Genomic DNA, 19,151 nt, shown 5'->3' with positions numbered 1-19,151 from the left:
GTCACTGTAGCCTGAAAAAGTTCCATGAGTTAAAATGTGCAGAGGAACAGGAAAGGGAAGAGTTTAAGGGGAAGAAGTGTTTTCCTGAGAAAATTTGCTTCTAGAAGTTTCTGAACTAATGTGTAGACGCCTAGTTATTTATCTTTATAACTATGATCATCAGAGTATTCACATTTTTATTGGATGAGTTTGCCTTTTGTGTGGTGCTTGTGCAAATTGTCTTTGTGTGTACATGTACAAGGGTTCTGCTTGTGGGCAGGCGTGTTTGCACAAGTATGTCTGTGGAGACCAGCGGTTGGTGTTGGGTGTTTTTTTCAGTCATTCCTTATTTTAAAACTGCAGTAATACTCATCCATTACTCTAGGCTTCTAGTCAACAAACTATAAATATCTGATGGCTGCTCTTACAGAGGTTCTGAGTTCAATTCCCAGCAACCACATGGTGGAACACAACCATCTATAACACGATCTAATGTTTTCTTCTGGGGGTCAGACATACATAAATATTTAACTGCAGTTTTGAAAATAAGATAACAATTCACTTAAAATAATCCATAACCAATTTCTCTGAAGCACAGTTGTGGATTTCATATAATGTAACCATGGTGCACGCATGAACTTATAGTTGGTAGATGCCATTCACAACTCAGACTCTTTATTTACCATTTGTGACTACTGTATATTTTATGGAGTAATTACATATTTTTTGTGCTAGAGTCATGAGCTCAGATGCCTCGTTGGCTTATGAAGCAACTGCAAATGGAGTAGAATGGTTTGGTGGTAAATGTGGTGAGCTGGTGGCCTGTGCCTATTTGAGAACAGAATCTTCTTACAGATTTCTAGCAGATGGGTGCCAGGGAGGACTGTGGGGCTGCCTTGCCATGGTTTTCTTTCAAGAGAATCCAGAGAGCTAGACTTTTATATGAACTTCCCCATCTTCTTTAATGCCAGCTCTCAGAAGGACCAAAAGCACACTTGTAAACCAATTCTAAATTTGCTTTTACCATCAAATTACATCCTACAGCTTGAGCATTAGAGATTCCGGAAAGAGTGCTTTTGTTAATGTCAAGTGCTTGGTGTTTGGTATTATGAGAGTTCAGAGTAGTTTAAATATGTGACTGCCCTTAACAGCAGTTTTATTTTAATGAAGGAAATGAAGTGTGCTATGGAATCTCGTTCTTGGGGTAGGAGATGGAGTAAGAGGTTTTTTCACAGAATGACTAACAAACACTTTTCCAAGTATGCAGTCAATGCCATGGGCACAAAGTCCTGGGACCAGTGATGGTGGTGGTGGTGGTGGTGATGGTGGTGGTGACGGTGGTGGTGGTGGTGGTGGTGGTGGTGGTGGTGGTAGTGGTAATGGTGGTGGGGGTGATGGTGGTGGTAATGGTGTTGTTGTTGTTGTTGTTGTTGGTGGTGATGGTGGTGGTAATGGTGGTGTTGTTGATGGTGGTGGTGGTGGTGATGGTGGTGGTGGTAATGGTGGTGTTGTTGATGGTGTTGGTGGTGGTGATGGTGGTAGTGGTGGTGGTGGTAATGGTGGTATTGTTGATGGTGGTGGTGGTGGTGGGTGGTAGTGGTGGTGGTGGTAATGGTGGTATTGTTGATGGTGGTGGTGGTGGTGGGTGGTAGTGGTGGTAGTGGTGGTGGTGGTGATGGTGGTGTTGTTGTTGGTGATGGTGGTGGTAATGGTGGTGTTGTTGATGGTGGGGGTTGTGGTGGTGGTGGTGATGGTGGTAATGGTGGTGGTGGTAATGGTGTTGTTGTTGATGGTGGTGGTGGTGGTGGTGGTGGTGATGGTGGTAATGGTGGTGGTGGTAATGGTGGTGGTGTTGATGGTGGTGGTGGTGGTGTGTGTGTGTGTGTGTGTTTGTGTGCTTGTGCAAAATTGGCCTTCTTGTTGCTCACATTCTTTTACCAGCCTGAAAATCATTCTGCAAAACAAACTTCAAGCTATTGAAAGCAGATATAAATTTCGTAAAGCAAAAACTATTTTCTAACAAAATGTTCAAGGGCCACAGTTGCTCTGTGATTGCTTAGGTATTTATGGTCAACTCTTAATTATCTAGAAGCTGGCTGTTGGGTTTTCATATGAGTTTCCTGTCCTTTGCATCCTCTATTTATGGTTTGTACTACTGCCATAGCCAGCCTGGCAGATAGCACGATGCTCTGAGGTTTTACTAGCAATCATTTCAGAGGCAGGTTGAAGGCTTTTGGAGCCCGGGAATTAATCTGAAGTTGGGTTTTGGCATTTTTTAAAATCTTACATTTTCTGCCAGCGCTGCTTTCATTTAAATAGCTAAGGGGTGGCTGAGATCTGTGTTTCTTCTTTTTCCAAATGTTAGTATTTTGGCCTTGAGAAGGAAAATTCCCAGTTTTTCAGAAACAACAGGAAAAGTGAGGGAGAAAATGTTGACTATTGAACAGTAATAAAAACTGAGCATAGGGTCAGTGCATGCTAGAAGGACAGGTGACCTTGAAGCTGGGTGTGGTGATATATACACAGATAATCTCATCATTGGAGAAGAGGAGATAAAAATGCTCTACAGAGTGAGTTTGAGGGCAGCATGGGCTTCAAGAGACAGCATCTGAAAACAAAATGAGAACAAAACAAACCAGGATGGTGACTGCATTTAATAAGAGTTCTCTGGAGATGCAGAACTTGTGGAATGAATATGTATTCATATGAAATTTATTGGAGTGACTTACAGGCTGCAGGCCAGCCAACCCACCAGTGGCTATCTTCTGGCTCTTATGTTCTTTCTTATTTCTCTTCAACACTGCTTGCTGAGCCTTAGAGGGGACTATGTTTGGTTATGAACACTCATCCATCCCTTATTCACAGCATCTTACGCACAGTGTTAATCACTTCACTGGAAAGAGAGACTTCCTTGGCTAAGGTTTGCCTGTGAGTATGAACACAAATATTTAGGCGCCATCTTGATTCTATGTCAAATTATCTAAACAACAGTATTCAGTTTTCACCTAAGAGTCTATAATAGTCCCCACCACAGGTTTATTACCAGAAAGCTACAAGTCTTAATAAATCTTAAAAAAAAATAAAATAAACAAAACAAAACAAAACAGCCTTTATTTTGGGGGGAATATTTTTTTTTTGTTTCTCTAAAACCCCTTTGTTAGAACCCAAACCTTAGTGTGATCATATTAAGAGGCAGGGCCTTCATAAACACCCAAATTAGAAGCTCAGTGCTAGGTGTGGGATACCCCCTTTTGAGCTGTTGCTTGGGAGTATGCCAGAGATCCCACAAAAACCGTAGGCAGTTGCTATTGCTCTTGGTTTCCCATGAGAACTTGATGGAACGACCCCATTGCTGAAGAAACCATACCCCTTTCATAGAACACAAAGAGATCAAATTGGTGCTGACTTGGAACCTTCCTCTTTTTTGGCCAGCTTTCTTAGTACTAGAAGGTGCTGTATAGGCTATTGGGAGAGAAAAGTCATTTGCCACTGTGAACCCTGAAAGTTCTAACAATAACCACTGTGGCAAGACAAACCTATGGGTACAATAATGACACAAATGTTATGGGGACAACCAACCACTTTCTGATTGGGTTTAAAATCTGTTCTCTAGAAAAAAATGCATGCTTGTTATTATAAGTCCAGCCAAGAGCCTATGGCTCTGGAACTCATAGTCCTCTCCCCATCCCTGAGGGTAGACTCACTATTATTTGTTTTGCAGAATGGAAATAGTATCAAACTGTCCTCTAAAATTGTATCTTTACTGTTCTGACACATTAACTAGCTAGGCAGCTTATTCCGATATTAATTTCCTATCTCCATCTGTGTAGATTAGTGCAGCTCTCAGGCCTCATGCTTCTTTGTGCCATGGATGGGAGCTAATGAGGAAGCCTTCAACTGTTCAAAGCACAGAGAGTATGTGTTTGTGGAATGGCTTAGCCATTAATCGAACATTTATATCACTCTTCTTCCTCCAGTGCCTAGGGACCATTGTGGAAGAGGTAGAAGCGAGATTTTAAGAGTCAGAGATCTGGGAGGAATGGAATGAAAGAAATAGCATCTTCTGGATATAATAGGCCCACTGTACTCAGGAACTCACAGCAGCTGCGTTTACCTGTACAAGCTCAAATTGGTTAACATCCCAGCACTGCACATGAGAAGAGTATCCTTAGCCTCTACCTCTATGTGAGGAGCTTTTGATAGTTGACAGCTGCTGGGAGAGGACAAAAGAAATCAGTGTTCTTTAAGGGTTTAGGCCCTGACATGTCAACTACACACCACCTGTGGATCACCACATACTTATGAGTATATGGGCAGCACAAATTGCACTAAGTAGGTTATTAAAACAACAAACCAAACCAACCAAACAAAACAATACAAACAAGAAAAAGAAGACATGGAGCTGGGGATAGATAGATCTATGAGGAAGTAAGGGGGAGTAGATGAGTGAATATGGTAATACAGATTGTATGTATGTATATATGTATGTATGTATGTATGTATGTATGTATGTTTGAAATTATCAAAGAGATAATAAAACTGTTGTACCTTTTTATTTTTAAAAAAGAAGGGCCTTTGGGAAGATGATTAAACCATGAGGGTGGAGACCTGTACTTGGGATTACTGAAAGACCCAAGGGAGTTCTCTTGCTCTTTCTACTGTATAAGGACTCATGGGGAAGATATCATCTAGCAAGAATGGATCCTAACCAGGTACTGTATCTCCAAGTGCCTCCCATCATGGAACTGCTACTCTCCTCTTCACTGTCTTAGCAGCACATCTTCTGCCAGATGTTCTCTGCCGACTGGATAGCTGCTATCTACCTGAGAGAGAGAGAGAGAGAGAGAGAGAGAGAGAGAGAGAGAGAGAGAGAGAGAGAGAGAGAGAGAGAGAGTCTTCACTATTCCCTCAGTTCCTTGAGACTAGGAGTTATGCTTGGCCTTCCTTCAGTTATGTCCTACCATATAATAAAAAAAATACTCTCATAGGCATTAAAATAGATTTTTAGTTTAACCAACAGACCATATTGGCATTAATACCATTCTTTACATTCAGGCAGGCAAGAATTGTAAGTGTATTTCCCAGAATGCATAAATGTATTTTCTTGAATTCCATTATTGTTTTCCACCCCTTCTTCCTGGAGTGAGGCAAAGGTAATTGTAGTAGATTCAGGCTTCCTCCATCCCACAGAGTTGCATCAGAATCTTTGACATTTACTTGGTGCCGAGGTCTGGAGGTGGCATCGTAGCTCCTGCCACAGGTTTCAGGTTGTTGCTGATACCTCAGGTTCTACTCGTGTGGCAGCTCTCTGCTCTCTATAATTTCAGAGACTCTATATTTTCTCTCTTTCAAGCCAGACCTTTTTCATTTTCTAAAAGTTTGATGTCAAAGTTCAAGAGCACTCCATTTAACTGAAATTTCCGCAACAAAGATTCTTTCCACCATGTGTCCCAAGTTCTGTTTATTCTCCAAGGACTTTACAGCTTTTATAGGAAAGAGGTGTGGAGGCTCCTCTGCTTCTGTTTGCAGTCGTACACTCCCTGCTCCTTGTGGTGAGCACAGAGCGCCTGCAAAACTGTATTGAAAAATAGATGGTGAGAGTAAGAAGAAAGGAAAAGAAAACAAATTCTCCCCAGAGAAAGAGAAAACATGGTTTGTAAAAACTGTGCTGTTCTTGGAGGCCTGTGTCCCATCATAAATATACAAATAAATTCTCCATTCAATAAATATTAATTATTCACAATACAGAACTACCTAGACTATTTTCAGCTGAAACTACATGGATTGTCAAATAAAATGGATGTATGTTAGAAAGACGCTTCATGTTGTGTTCTATATCCATGGGCACTGTGTCCTCCCATGTTTCAAAACGATATGTCAGATAGCCGTACAAAATTTTGGTCCCATCTACCTGACATAGGTTACGTGTGTTTGGAGGAAAATAGTGACACAAAGTACCAAACTAATGAAAGGCAGACAACTTTTCCAAAGACAATAATTATTTATTTTTATTTCCTCACTATTATTTTTGTTCATTTTTCAACATACTATTTTTATTGTTTTTTTTGGGCATTTCACATCATGCACACTGATCATACTCACTTCCCAGTCCTCTCACGTCTGTGCCCTCCTATCCTTGAGACCTACTCCTACACCATGCCCCTCATGCCCAACATGACGAAGAAAAAAATAACACAAGTACAGTTTGTGCTGTGTAAATATTCACTGGAGCATGGTAAAACTACCAATATCTATCCTTAAAGAAAGCTGAGTCCTTTCCCACACCTAGTCTTACTTCAGCATATTTAATAAAGTTTTACAGGATAACGATGCTATAATCCACAGGCCCAAAGAAACGAAGGAGGTCCCAAGGGAAGATGCTGGCTGAATCTTACTGAGAACAGACATATGAAGTATATGGAAGGAGGAAGTGGGTGGGACAGGGGGTAAGGACGGCCACAGGGGAGGAGGATCAGGTGCTTGGAGAGCAGGGGTGGGAGGTCAGGAAGGAGGACCAGGAGAGAGAACAGAATTGGTGAGAGCATCTTTGGGACAGGGGAGGCTCCCTAGAGTCTATGGAGAGGACCCTAGCTGAGACTTCTAGCAGCGGGGGTGGTGGTGGTGGTGGTGGTTAAGGAGCCTGAAGTCCCCATCTCCTATAGCCAGGTGGGACTTCTAGGGGAGGAGGGGAACACCAACCCACCCATAAAATTTAGACCCCAAATTTGTCTTGCCTACAAGACATGTAGGGGTAAAGATGGAGCAGAGATTGAGGGAATGGCAAAGCGATAACATGAGATCTACCCCATGGGAGAGATTCAACCCCTGACACTATTAATGATACTCTGCTATGCTTGCTACAGAAGCCTAGCATAACTGTTTTATGAGAGACTTTATCAAGCAGCTGATGTAAACAGATGCAGAGAACCACAAACAAACAATAGGCAGAGCTCAGGGAGTCTTGTGTAAGAGTGGGAGGAAGGATAGAAGGAGATGAAGGGGTCAAAGACACCACCGGAAGACCTACTGAGCAAACTAACCTGGGGCCATGGGGACTCACAGAGACTGAACCATAAACCATAGAGCATGCACGGGCTGGACCCAGACCCTTTTCACATATGTAGCAGATGTGCGGTTTTGTCAACATGTGAGTCCTTTAGCAATGGGAGTAGGGTTGTCTCCGACTCTGTGGCTTGCCACTGAGTCTCTTTCCCTAGTTGGGCTGCCTTGTCAGGCCCCAGTGGGAGAGGATGCACTTAGTCCTGCTGTGACTTGAGGTAGCAGGGTGGGTTGATACCACTAGGGGCCTTCCCTTATCTGAGAAGAAGAGTGCAGAATGGGATGAGGGTAGGACTGGAAGGAGAGGATGCGGGGGCTGGGATCAGGCTCTAAGGAGCTTAAATAAGTAGATAACTAACTAACTAACTAACTAACTAACTAACTAACTAACTAACTAACTAACTAACGAGTTCTTTTTGATGGCTTCCTGTCTAGGCTGTTACTTTCTTTGGGGTAGGATGAGAATATGGATTGGATTGTCAAGGATGCTTTCTATGTTCTTCCTTGTTAACTCATGAGTCTGCAGTCATCAATGTCCCTGCAAAAGCAGCCCTTTAAAGTCAGCAGGAGAATCAGTTCATGGACTTCCACACGGTGTCTGGTGACAGCATGGACCCTGGACATCCACATGGTCTCCAGCATCAGCATGTGCCATGGATCTCAGCAGCACATTCTTTAGTGGCAGTATAGAGCATGAACATCGACACAGCCCTTTGGCACAACATGGGCCATGGACACCATCATAGCCCTCTGTAGCAGCACAGGTCAAGAACATCAACATGGCTTCAGATGGCTGCACAGCCCAGTCACATCAACATGGCTGGCACGGCCCATGAACTTCCATAGAGCCTTTGGTGGCAACACGGCCTTGAACAGCAACACAGTCACTGGCAGTAGGGCCATAGATCCACACATGGACTTCATTTGCAGCACTGACCACAGACATCACTGTGGCCTCACGTGGCCACCCAGGCCACCCACTTCAACATGTGTTTTGCTATGGTAGGAACACAGCCCACAAACTTCAATGTGGTGTCATGTGGCAGCACAGACCACGGGCACCTGCATGGCCCTCGGTGGTAACACGAAGCCTTCTCTCACACCTGTCCTCCCAGGTGCATCACTAGGTCCACCTCTATCCACCTCACATGCACCTCTCCATTCCTCCATCTTTCCCATGTCTCCAGTGTTGATTCATTCGTTGTAGTGGCACTGGTAACTGCAATGTGGTGCACTGTTTTGTTTTGTTTTTTTTCCCCCAACCAAACAGTTTTATGGGCAAATATTCATTGTAATGAGTTGTTCTGGATAGAGGTTTCTGGTTTCTGATGCACCATATATACTGGATCATCTCTGGAACTCTCTTTTCAGGTATCCTGCTGTTATCCAGAGTCAGGTAATCTTGCGGTGGCTAGGAAAGGCATCTGTCCAGGGGCTGGTTTTTTTTTTTTGTTTTGTTTTTTCGAGATGAGGTCCAGCCTGCTTCACACATCCCTGCCCTGCCCTTGATGTTGGCTTCCCTGAGGCTTCCCTTTGTGCTTGTAGTTTGGAGGGCAAAGAGCTTGGGCTGCAGGAGCTACAGCAGCTCTAAGTTGAGCACTTGACAGGCCCTATTCAGTGATGCTGGCTGGTTCGGCAGGACTGACTCCTCCTCCATGCGCTCCAGCAGCTTATAGCTGGAGCAGATGGGGTGAACCAATGCAAAGCACTGGATATGGGCCTGGATAGCAGCTGATCCATCCTTCCACTGCCCTCCAAAGACAAGAATTATTATTTTTTATTGAAAAATAAAATCATTCATATTACAACTCATTTGCTATTCCATCTCGTGCATCCTCCCATTCCTCCCTCCCTCCCACTTTCACCCCATTCTCCTTCCCTATGACTGTGACTGATGAGGACCTCCTCCCCTTGAATATGATGCTAGGGTACCAAGTTTCTTCTTGATAGAAAGACAAGAATTATTAAACAATAAAACTACAGTTCAGAATGAAGTTAATGGCAACCTTATCATTCTAAGGATAAAGAGTGGCACCCTTTTATACCATCTTTTGTTTTTCTCTCTTCTTGATGAAACATTTTTGCGCAAAACGGTGTATCTTCTATTATGATGAGCATTTCTTCTCTTACTGTCACTAAGCCGTTAGTAGGAAGTTATATGCCTTCCCTGAATTTTGGTAACATTGAAAAAAGTAGATGAATTCCTAATGTTCTCAAAATTCGTAGTGCAGGGGAAGTGAGATTGAAGAAAATTAGGAGCTCTGAAAGCAACTAGTCACCCTGCCCAATTGTATTGATCTTAATATGAGGTTGTTTTATGCAAAGAGGAATCAGATTGGATCTAAACATAGTGTAAAGTTTTTAATTTCCAGCAAATTTTCCTAAGACAGAAACTAATCTCTGAGGGCCCTTAGGCTTGTAGGCAGACGTAAATGCAAGAAAGTGAAGTTTACACAATAAACAGAAACAATTCAGCAGTCATGTGTGCATGAAAAACTGCAATTTGGTCAATTCTGGGAAAGGGGGAGACATAAAAAGCATACAATGATAATTTATAGTAGCCATATGCACGGATTGCTTGAGGGACTTGCTGTTGTTTAGCAAGTAGATGCTTTCTGAAAACAGGCAAACTGTTGGTGTACTTTTAAAATCCATTTTTTATTTTGGGTTCCTTATATCTCTTTTTCCTTTTTCCACCTCAACCCCTTCCAACATCCCAACACTAGGTAGGAGAGAAAGAAGGTTAGTGAGGAGTAGAGACATAGTTCTTAGTTACCTCCTGCTGTTTAGGTCCTTGGGTTCCTTGAGACAAGTCCAATCCTCGTTTCAGGATTTCTCCAACTTCTTCTAATCACACTGTATCCACCAGGAGCAGTAGGGAGAAGCACCATCAACCTTCTTTTTGCTCAGAGCCCTCAGTCTCTCTCTGGATCTGGATTTTATTCCTACTGTCAAAGACCATGGCCCCACATGAAGTAGTTCACAGCTGACGAGCATCACATGCCCTCTCAGGAGGCAACTATCAGCTGTGGACAAACTGGAGCAGCCCCCAGATCCCATACTTAGGATTAAAACAAAAACATGTTTACGTATAACCAAGATCAATTCTTAAAGACTTTAGCATTAAGATACATCACACCTTCTCATAGGGAGTGCACATAGAGGGCATGTGGATGTCAGATATTTCTGGAGGGCTGCAATGAGAGGTGAAAACCCTGGGCGGAGGGATTTGATGAAGATATTCTATTCAGTACTGAGTGTTCCAAGACTGTTCACTATGGAGACACAGTTCAGTTGTGGGTCTCTGTATTTGTTCCCATCTGCTACAAGAGGAAGATATCCTGATGACTGCAGGACAAGACATTGATCTGTGAGTATAGCAGTATGTTGTTGGTAGTCATTTTGTTTCTATGTTCCTTAACAGTAGTATTTGGTTTTCCCCTAGGTCCATGGCCTAGCTAGTCTCAGGTTCTTGACCACCCAAACAGTGTCAGGCATGGGTTCCATCTTGTGGAGTGGCCTTTAAATCCAATCAGATAATTGTTGGTTACTTCTGTAACTTTTGTGTTACTATTGCAACAGCAAACCATGCAGGTGGGCCACCTTTGTAGACTGAAGGGTTTGTAGCTGGGTTGGTGCTGGCTGCTCTCCTCTGGTAGCATGCAGAATACCTTCCAGAAGCATGGACAATAGTAAGTAGGGGGTGAAGGCTGTAGTTAGACACCAGGTTGACTTCTCCATGTTTAGTGAGCTATGTACGTGCTGTCTTCAGCAACAGGACCTTATCATCACTTTGTGGAGGGCAACCAATAGCCTCGGCAGTAGCCTGGGGTGTTTGGGGGTTTCCATGGGCCCCTTTGGCCAACAACCCAATTACATGTAGGCCATTTCCGGCACTTGTGGTTACTAAGAGATGTCTAGTTGGAGCTTTGTCTCCTTGTTACTTGGTGATTCCATGTAAAAAAATTTCATATAAGTATGTGGTATTTTAAGATGCTTCTATTGTAGTGGCTTTCTATATGACCCCTCAAATGGATCTTACTGTTTGTTGTCCTTCTCTGAATTCCCTTCCTTGCCTCCCTCTTCTTTCCCCTTCTTCATTTAATCCACCCATTTCAATCTCCTCCTTGTCTCTCCATACTGTATATAGAAGATTCTGGAAGGGAGGAGTAGAGCATGTGACAGGATGCAATCTGAAGAGGGGATAGGAACAAACAGAAGAGGGCAGTGGGAAAGGCAAGCGAATCCTAACAGGTAGAGTAGTTGGCAAGACTTTTTTATGGAGGATTCTATGTGGCAGTGAGCCACATTAGTTGACAAAGGATTGTCATTTGGAATGGTTGGGCAAGGATGTTCCAGGACAGACAACAAAAATGGGTAAAACCCTGAGAAAGAGGATGAACATGAAATTTTTGAATTTTTGAGGGACGGCCAGATGACCTTTGAACCTGGCATGGAATCGAAAATTTCAGAGATGAATCTGGAGAAGAACAAAGTTCTTGAGGCATTTTAATAAGCTGTTTGTATTTTACTCAGAGCATTAGGAAATCTTAGGAAGCTTGAGTAAAGGACAGCGATACGATTTGACTTATTCCTAAAAAGGTAACCCTGCTGCTTGCCATGGGGTAAAATGTCAGGAGGGAAAAAACTAGAAACAAACAAACAAACAAACAAAAAAATCAGCACACTCCTTCCAGGAGCTGATGGCAGATTCAGCTTAGTAGTTGCGGGAGAGGAAATGGTTAAGGAATAGTCCTCTCTGTGACAAGATCTGAAGTTAGAACCAGAAAGCATCTGCTGCTGGTTGAAAGATAGTTTTGAGGAAAATCAATATAGTATACCCATTGCTCTTACATCTGTAATTTGAAATTTCTGAGCAACTAGGAGGGTGATGACATTCTTATGCACATTGTTTTTCTTATATTTATGCTTCATAATAAAATGTAATTTTCATTTTAGTATTAATGATATTTATGGTTTAGAAGTCAGTAACTTTTATAGATACTACTTACCTATAACTATCTACAATGCATCATCTTGAAGTATTATAAGAAAAAACTAGAATGTGGAAATAACCTTTGGGTCAGCAGACCTGAAGTGAGTGAATCTGAGTTCTTCGGGTACATAAGTGGTAAACAGTAGAGGACTGAATAATAATCATACTCAGCAGTACTCAGAACTTCTAAGATAAATATAGATATTTATGCAGGATTAAAAATTAAAAATTGCTAAGATGTTCAGAAAGTTTACAAAGGGCACATGTGGAGAAGGACCTAAGTATGTTTTAAAAAATTACTCTTCTCTTATACATTACATCCGGATAGCAGTTTCCCTCCTCCCAGCATTCCCCACCTCCTTTTCCCCAGACACACTCCTCCTTGGTTTCCCTTCAGAAAAGAGCAGGCCTTAAGTATAGTTTTAAAGAAGGATATATTTGGCCTTGGGATAAATGTGTGTGTTTATTGTGGTTTGACTATAACACACACACACACACACACACACACACACACACACACACACACACACACACGTTTCAGAGTTTGAATGTTTAGATGCCAGCTCGCAAGCTATCATGAAAGTTGCAGACCTTTTAGGAGGTGGGGGTTTTGCTAGTGAAAGTGGGCCACTGGGGGAGGAGATTTGGAAATTATAATGTTTCTGCATTCTCTGCCTTTTTAATCTCTGTATGGACAGCCGTTGCAGGAAGCGCCCATTGCTTCAGATGAAGGTGCTCATACCGCCCTTTCTCTCCCTTCTGCTGGACTGAAATCTCCATGAAACGGTGAGCCAACACCAGCCTTTTCTCCCTTAGACCTGATTCTGAAATGAACACAGAGCTAAACCAATTAATTGTTTCCTCTTTGTTGTGTGATTTCTAATCTGAACAAGCATTATAATTTAATAAGTTTTCTTAGGCCAGAAAATTCTGTTCTATAAACTCTCAACTTTTATCAGAAGATTGCCGTCGTAGAGACAGCTTTTGATTTCTTGCTAGGAATTTAAATGAAGTAAAGGTTCTTTCCTGTCATTTGTGAATAGAAGCCATGTGAGGTAGCCATGGGAGCAACATGGTAGATTTTATTTTGGATAATGATGAAACCAAAAGGAGACCCTTCAGCAAGACTTGACTTCTAAGATCAGCAAGATTCAAACCTCTAATATATATATATTTTAATATGTAATACATTAATTAATATATTTAATATTTAATAAATAATAAATATAATATATTTCTAATGTATATGTGTGTATTTATACATATTTATATCTATGTCTGTATACTGAAAATACTAAAATATAGAATAGACTGATGTTTTTCAGCATTTACAATATGTATGTAAAGGAACCTAAGCATGCTTTACAAGTAGAGTATTTCCAGCATACACCAAACATGGAGTGGCTCAGAAGGTAATAGTGCCCAGCATGGTGAAGTAATTGAAACAACCCATATGCAATTCAAGCAGAAAGAAAACAACTCCCCCAAATCACCTTTCACACACGTTCGTCTCCCCTGAATAACCCAGATAATTACCATAATACTTCATTTCATTCTGGCTACGAGGACCTGATTTTTACACTGGGCCTGCTTCCTTATGGAATTTCCCAAATAAATTAGAAGGGAAATAATTCACTCAAAATTGAAGCATAAAACAAAGACGTTCCTTCTTGTCAGACAGCCTGTGCAAGACAAATTTAAATACATTGGGCTGGTGGCTTTAGTTTTCCCCCAAATTTAATGCTACAAGGTTTTCTTTCAGTTCAGTAAAAAAAAAAAAAAGCATTATTTTAAATTAGGTAAATGGCAAAATATCTGTCCAAGATCATAAGCTGTGTTTGTGTCTTTCTATCTGTAAATGTTTCCTTATCAGGTCACTTGTGATCGCTTTCTGATGATCACGTCAATGTGATCTCAGACTGTTTAGTGCTCACGACTTATGGAGAGTTAGAAACACTTTCAAGAGTATGTGCCTGTTGGCAGGCTGAGCTTTCTGAGATAGGTTTGGTCTACTTATCTAGCAGGGCTTATTACTAATGTTGAGTCACTCAGGAAAAACACAAGTATGCCATGACTGTTGTCAGAGTGAAATAGTTTAATTACCCCATCTGGGCTCTGATTGTTTACAGTCCGCTCTTGAGGCTGCAGTATGCTGAATCGTACTTAAAACACATAAATTGCCCTTCATGGGTAGCTGGGAGCTTGGAGTGTGGTGAGGGAGTTCCAAGTGGAAAGCATAAGTAGGCTCTACCGAATCCTCTCAATTGGGGGCATTGCAGTTTGTTTAAAACATAGGATAGCCTAGACTAAAGAATGAGCCCTCTATGATAATTTAGCTAAAGGAAAAAGTACAGGCACTTTGAAAACAAATACTTTCGTAATTACTGAAGACGCTCAATGACTTAAATGCCAAAGTTAAGGCTATTTTGAAGAGGTAGCTCGTGGGGGAAACAGCACATGTAATCTCCTATCTGTCTCCAGAAACAAATAAATAAACTGAGAAACCAAAACAAACCAAAAGTAACAGCGAGTTCCCAATCACATTGGCTAATTGGGGTTTCTTAGGTGGCCCCAACTTGAAGAAAAGTAAAATTTGTGAGGTTAATAAAAGATAGATACATTGGTCCCTTTGAGTGTCTGAATTCCAAGGATTTCAAGTGTTCATTTCTATTCCCCTACAGAATTATTTAAGTCACGAAGCTGTATATCTGGCATTGTTTATCACAGATTATAATTCTACCGTAAAACTTGCAGACCCCTGAATTAAGTCTCACATAACTGTTATTGGGAAGGAACCACTCCGGGACCAAAGCAAAGCTGCTTGGACAATCCCAAGGTTCCTCAATCTGCTTGGCCACAGAACAGGGCTCTCTCTTCCCCAGAAAATGGCTCTGCAGCTACTGTTTTCTATTTATGTTGCTTCAGAGACACTGCTGGCTCTGTTTCACTTGGAAACTTACTTAGTTTGCTTTTTTTTTTCCTGCCAAGAGTTAATTTCCCATTTTTAGACTTTTATCATTTTTATTATAATGAATTGCAGGAAGTAGTGTCTGACACACCATGGTACTATGATCAGCATGCCCTCGTGGTCATTTGGATTGGCTCCTGAACTTTTTATAAAGATCTGAAAATGAAACTAATGCTTTAGCAATCCTTTCATGCACATGATACAGATATCTCCTCATGTATATTATACTGGTGTAATAGCTTAATTAACATCTACATATACTATGTCAGAAGCTCCAATTGCTTTATCAAATTTCTATCAGTTGCTATTTTGAACGGGGTGTGACTCCCTTATACCCCAGGCAGAGTTGCAGTGCTAATGAATTTTGGCTTACAGTTTGTTGTGACTGACAAAACAGCAATTTCATATTTGGCAGATAGTCTTGTATCTCGTGGAGATAAGTGGAAGGATATTTAAAGAGAAACATGGATATAATTGGGAAAAAATGGAGATCATGGAAAGCAACCAAATGAATGTTGGGAACTGAAACCCATATAATCTGAAATAAACCCTGCAAATGTTAGGCTGACTATTGGAGAAAGAGAGGAAAGATCACTAGTGTGAAGATAGAGTAACGGAAATGATGTAAAGAATTAGAAAAAGAAGTCAACCAGCAAAAAGGACTGAAGGTTCTAGGACCCGTGAGTTATGTGGAGTGATTAAACTACAGTTCAACTGAAGAGTTGTGCTTAAACCTCACCCAAAGGCGATGAAAATGATGCACCCATAAACACAGAGTGAGTCACGCCAAGGAACATGATGATCAGCTGATAAGAACACGGAAATGAGAAATCATAAAAGCAGACAAGGAATGGGAGGGACGCATGACATAGGAAGGAGTAAAGATAAAGATCACTGCTGATTTCTTATCATAAATGTTGCAAGCTATGAAGCAAAGCAAAAAAAAAAAAAAAAAAAAAAAAAAAAAAAAAAAAAAACCCTCACCGCAACAACTGCCACCCTTGCAAAGCCTTCCAACTAGAATCTACTGGATGAAGAGAATCATCAAAACCAAGCAGAATAAGGATAAAAGTCAAGAAAGTTTCTCGCAATGCTTGTTATCAGCAGAAATGTTAAAACCATTTCTTCATTTTCAAGACGAATGATATGCGATGAAAATTTGCATCTACCCACACCATTAAAGAAGAGCATTGGAGGCATTAAACAAGAAGGCAAACACAAGTGACTTTTTGTAATTAAAATGTATTTTTAGTTATGATAATTGAAGCACTAAGAATAATATGCTATAGATTTTGTAACACATGGAACATTAAAATGAAGAATATGATAACATAATAAGTAGAACAGAGACACGAATCACCCTGTTTAAATGTGACCACACCTTAACGTCTGTAAGATTATTTGATGGTAGACTGATTAGTTGACATGTGTTTTGAAGATAAAATAATAGCCGTGGTTAAAATAATAATCCCAACAGTTGGGGAGGCAGAGGCAGGCGGATCTCTATGAGTTTGAGGCCAGCTTGGTCTACAAAGTGAGTCCAGGACAGCCAAGGCTACATAGAGAAACCCTGTCTTGAAAAACCAAACACACACGCACACACAAAAATAAAAACACAAAAATAAAGAATAGTTATAAAAACATACCCAAGTTAACAGAGTAGTCTGAAAGGGAATACTAACAAATAACCAACCAGAGAAAAAGAGGTGGGGGGGGGGGGGGAAGACCAGGAAGCAGCAATAGAACTTTGTGGTAGATCACGTGCTTAGTATGCATAAGGTCCTCCCTAGGTTTATTCTCTAGCACTCAGACAGACAGACAGACAGACAGACAGACAGACAGACAGACAGACAGACAATGGGAATAATGGCACGAGCTTCAATCCAGGCATGTGAGCAGCTGAGGCCCTACTCTGGGCTAACCTAGAGTATGTGTGCATTTTTAACAACAGAACTTTGAGGTTTATTTACAAAAATCTGGCTATTCATGACACCAAAGAAGTGGACTAGAACCATCCTAGATGTGCAAAGTGGAGAAGGAAAACATGGCACACAGACAGTGTGGAACTTCATGTAGCCATAGGAAGAATGAGATCTTGAAACTGGATGGCTCTGGAAATTGTTATATTGAATGAGATAACCAAGACTCAGAAAGACACACAATTACACTTTTTCTCTCAAGAGACTTAAATTTTTGCATATGTATCTATATATAGGTGTGGTTTTGTACATAGGCCATGAGGCTGGAGAGGGGGGTCAGTGTGGAAAAAGAGGTCTTAAGAGAGGGAAGGGAACACAGGAGTGCAATGGGGTATATGAGGTATGAGGTACAGTGGATTACTTGGGGGAGAAAGAAGGGTGTATATAGGCAGGCAAAGATGAAAGGAAAATGGGGAAGAGGTGCAGACAAATGCAAATTATATATGAAACTACCATAATAAAATGCATTACTCTATATGATCTTTAAAAAACAAAAAGGAAGGAGGAGACAGAGGGACAGAGAGAGAGGTGGCATGTTAGTTCACATTGCCATATGGAACATGTATTAAGTTTTGAAGGCTATGAACAAGAAAAAGAGAATATAAAAGATCTTATCAATTAAGTAAAAAAAAACCCTCAAATGTTATTGGAAGAATATTACAAGGCATGCACTGTGTTAAGTAAAGCCTATGAGAAATTAATTTTACAGAAAGATATTTAACAGAAATTGGCAGAACTGAAAGGAGAAAAGACAAACGAGGCAATTACAATTGAGCATGTCTGTATAGTGGATACACAAGCTGAATAGAAAACAAGTAAGGATTGAGGTCTAGGTTATCCATTTTCATCAACTGTACTTGACAATGACAGAATCCAAAGTCTCTTCAAGGGTGTTACAGGGTCCTAAAAGTCCCACTAAAATTTAAAAGACAAATTTTTACAGGCTTTATAATTATAATAAGCGTTGATTAGAAGTCAGTTTTAGAAAGTGAGTCTGGAAAACACCTGAATACTTGGAAATAAAAACATTGCTAAATAACCCATAGATCAAACTTCAGTGACAGAGAATTCTTTCAGTTGAATGCCAATGGAACACTATATATTGAATTTGTAGGATACATTAAGTGTTCATCATGAAAAAATAATGAAACTTTAATATGTTTTCTCTAAGAAACTAAGTAAAGAGACACCCCTTATGAGCTTCAAGTTTATAATCCTCACTCTTTAGTGTTTAATGCGAAATTTATGTCTCAACCATGAGCTCCAGGACTTTCTGTTAGAATGTGCTCAGGTCATCTGCAGTTAACTATTTCACAAGTGCCTGGAGCCAAACCTTCCCAGAGGAAGCAAAGACACTGAGTCTTCTTCTCTCTCTTCATTTCTTCTTCCTCTTTCCCTCTCTGACTCTGACTTCCTTGTCTCAAGGTAACTAGTGCCATTGTGTCACCATGTACTTAGCTGCCCCAGTGAAAATATGAAGCGTTTTCTGCTGCCCGCATCAGACATAGAACCAATGGGCAAACCATAGCCTGCTTCACTATCTAAAAATCTCTCAGATGCATCAGTTTTTCTGTGTTCTGTTTGTCCCTGTCTTTAGAGCACGTCATCATGAGTCACTGTGGCAGCTCCCTGGCTCCTCCATGCTCCTGTCCTCCACTCCTGCAGTCTGCCCCTTCATGGTCAGGCCCATTTAATCTCAGGTCTTTTCTTGTGACCTGCTAACTTTTTGTTTCGCCTATGATGCACTGCTTCCCCTTTCTCAATGGCTTGCCTTTCCCAGTCTTCCAGGCGTTCGCAGATACTGTTTATTTTCTGGAATATCTTTCCTAACTTCTTTCCCTTTGATTCCCAGTGCTTCCTACCCCTCACATTCTATTGAATCATCCTATTCTCTTTATTGAACTAGTTTAGTTTTTTTTTTTTTTTTTAACCCTATGGGATCCTTCTTCTGCTGCCTCCTCAAGTCCTCTCCAATAACTTAGTGCCACTTCTAAGATATCATTGCATTTTATCATTCCTTTTTTTCTGTTTTATATTTTGAGTGTTGCCCAGGTTCAAGCGATCCTTCAATCTCAGCCTTCCATGTAGCTGGTACTAGAGTCATATACTTCCATATTTAGCTGCATTTTTTTTTTTTACTTTGTAATTTCTTAATTTGTCTTTCTCTTAC

This window comes from Acomys russatus, chromosome 27 (assembly GCF_903995435.1).
Source record: "Acomys russatus chromosome 27, mAcoRus1.1, whole genome shotgun sequence".
Classification (NCBI taxonomy): domain Eukaryota; kingdom Metazoa; phylum Chordata; class Mammalia; order Rodentia; family Muridae; genus Acomys; species Acomys russatus.
The sequence above is the reverse complement of the archived record's forward strand: the minus strand, read 5'-3'. Positions refer to the sequence as shown.